The sequence below is a fragment of the Penaeus chinensis genome, chromosome 10 (assembly GCF_019202785.1).
Source record: "Penaeus chinensis breed Huanghai No. 1 chromosome 10, ASM1920278v2, whole genome shotgun sequence".
In the NCBI taxonomy this organism is placed as follows: domain Eukaryota; kingdom Metazoa; phylum Arthropoda; class Malacostraca; order Decapoda; family Penaeidae; genus Penaeus; species Penaeus chinensis.
The window spans coordinates 12,946,718-12,949,562 of NC_061828.1; the positions used below are offsets into that span (position 1 = coordinate 12,946,718).

Consider the following 2,845-nt stretch of genomic DNA (forward strand, 5'->3'; position numbering starts at 1 on the left):
GAAGTTGTAAAATATGAAAGAAAAACGAGCCAATGAACGAACGACTCATGAACGAAATTTCTGTCCAGTTGTGTCAATGGCGGTCAAACTGCCCCCGCTTTTCGAAAGACAGTGATGGAGAGACTGCTTTCTCTCCCCTTTCGAACACCAGCAAATAAGGGAAGGGTGACTGAGGCAGCTGCGATAAGGTGAACACGCCGAGTCCAGTGCTAGTCATGCCCCCGTTTCAACTCACGCTTCAAAATGTGTGACAGACAAACTGACAATGGAATAATTTGCCACAAGAATTTTGCTGAAAACGTAGGAAAATAATTTGTGAAGAAAATTTTGTTGTTTGTTTCCGACGTGAGGAAAAAAGAAAAGAAAAAAAGACGGTGTGTGACTATGAATATGCATTTATATAGCTTAAGTGTGAGTCTAGTTCTCTCGGGCGTGGACCAAAGACGCACGTGTTATACCTTCGACAGTCGCAAGTGTGGTGCTACAGTTTATACTAGGTAAGGTTAAGGGCCGTCCGCGACGTTCGCTGTGGTCTTGGTGACGCGACTTTGAGGAAAAAAGAATTAAAAAAAAAGAAAGTAAGGAAGAAGAGGAGGAAGTGTGATCAATCATAGGGTCGCGTGCGGTTCGGATATACATGGAATTCCTTGACATGCGGCGTGAAACGAGTCTTCCCGCTGTTTCATCATCGAGACAGGAAGAAATGAAAACGAGAATGAGAGAGACAGAAGAAAGATCGAAAATAATCTTCGGAATAAAGATGATGTAAAATACATATCTGGTAATGATACTTTCATTGTTATGTGTTCTTAACTTACTGATAATTAGACAAACATAAACGGGAATAGCGAAGCAAAAGACAGCAGTGTTGAAGTATCAAAGAAATATCAGACAAATAAAAGTAGGAAAACGCATGGCGAAAATGGCGGTGAAAGTAAATTTGACCCGATCATTAATTCAGCTCTTCATTACAGCTGCCACAGGCTCTCGGAGGCCCTGAAATAACGATGAACCATTCACCGCAAAGTGGCAGGCTCGTTGTCTCATGCCTTTCTCTCTCTGTCTCATATTTACTATTCATCTATTTATTTATGTCTATTTCTCTAATTCAGCCTATTTCTCTCTTTAAATATATTTTGTGTCTTCAACACTGTTAATGTTATCGTTTTTTTTTTTCATTATTTTACATTATTACAAACAATATTTCTATTATCTTTATCTTATTTTGTTCAAATTGGTCAAATGATCAACTACATACATGTCAATCAAGAGTTCCTTTCACAGTGTTGTACTTATGGCAGATATTTTTTCATGTTTTCTCAGATAACATCTTAAAACGTATTGCTCTCTTACATAGCCCCGTTTTCTCATTTTTACAAAGCCATGCAGTGAAGAGAATATGTTATATAAATCGGATACATATATCATTCAATCATAAACAATCAGGTAAGTTCAAGCTTACAGTCAATCTATATGAACCAATACAAAACTTGTTTAAGACTTGTATCAGACAATCCGAAAATCAGAACAGTTAGTGTATTTACACATTTCGTTATCACGACAGGATTGAAAAAAATATTAAATCAATAAAACGAAAGATAATACAATCAAGGTATCTGTTTTTTTCATCTCACAAGCTGCAGTTTATCGTAACTTTAATTACGAAAGTTCGACAGCAGTTAAGAGATATTTCCCACATGTTATCTGACCGGCCAAAGGAAAAAAAAGAAAGGTCAGGAAAAGGGGAAAAAAATGAAAACAAAATCTCACTGGCGATTTTAAAACTTCGTGACTGGACGTGATTTTTTAGTGTTTGGTTGTGGGAAAGACTGACCATATTGTGTACATATATTATTTTTCATTTTCAAAAGTGAATGTGCTGTCTCATTTATTGTTCTTGAAATTTGCTGGGTGTTAACAAACGTACGAGTCATAAATTCCAAAGGATGATGTATGTAAATATATATTTTTTTCTTTCTCTCTCTGCCACAGGAAGGTAGAGTAACGTTGTGATGAATAAACTGTATATCTCCTATCAGCTCTGGCGATTATGGTTGGAAAGATAATCATGTAAGGCTGATAAAAAAAAAGACAGAGAATTGACCTTTTTTTCTCTCTCAACTGAGTTTCTTTCTTCGCCAGTGACCTTCTAGATGGGTGAAGGTCAGTTTGGGTGGATGTAATGTATAAATGTAACACGAATAACATGAGTGATCGAACCAGCGAGGGGAAAATCAACACGTTTCCCCTTTTTGGCTCTGCAGGACAGGAAGAGTTCCTTTTTTCCCTTCTTCCATCAGCCCTTCACTCCCCCCCCTCCCCCACCCTCGCCCCACGCCCCCTCCCCCGTTCATAGGCCCTCCCACATCACGAAGCACTGGCCATTTCAGGTGTTTGTTAGAATATCATCACGTATGTCACCTATTGTTTAAGCTGAGAATCCTGTGTCATCGTGTCATTCACATACACATACACACGCGCAGAAAAAACAAACAGTTGCACAGACATAAACTAACAAGCACAAACAGGCACACAAAAGCATATATATACTGTAACATTTCAACAAACATATACACAAACACACATACAGAAGCTCCTACATAAACTAGGACACTTCTACAAACGTGAAGCACGCATGCACACACACACACATACACACACATACACACACATACACACACACACACACACACACACACACACACACACACACACACACACACACACACACACACACACACACACAAAGGATCGTTAAACAAAACCTAAACAACTGCAATACTTGTCGCCTGCGTGTGATTAGCCGCAACTCGCTGCCCGCTACAATATATATATATGTATATAT

The 2,845-nt window shown here is 38.6% G+C and overlaps 1 protein-coding gene across 2 annotated transcripts in view; it reads left to right on the forward strand.

Annotated features, from left to right (window-relative positions):
- Positions 1–563, forward strand: part of LOC125029502 (protein artichoke-like) — a 67,474-nt gene extending 66,911 nt beyond the window's left edge. For both annotated transcript variants that reach the window (XM_047619427.1, XM_047619428.1), the window contains exon 7: positions 1–563. This exon is cut by the window's left edge and continues 713 nt beyond it. The gene's annotated coding sequence lies outside the window, so the exon portion shown is untranslated.
- Positions 564–2,845: the final 2,282 nt, after the last annotated feature.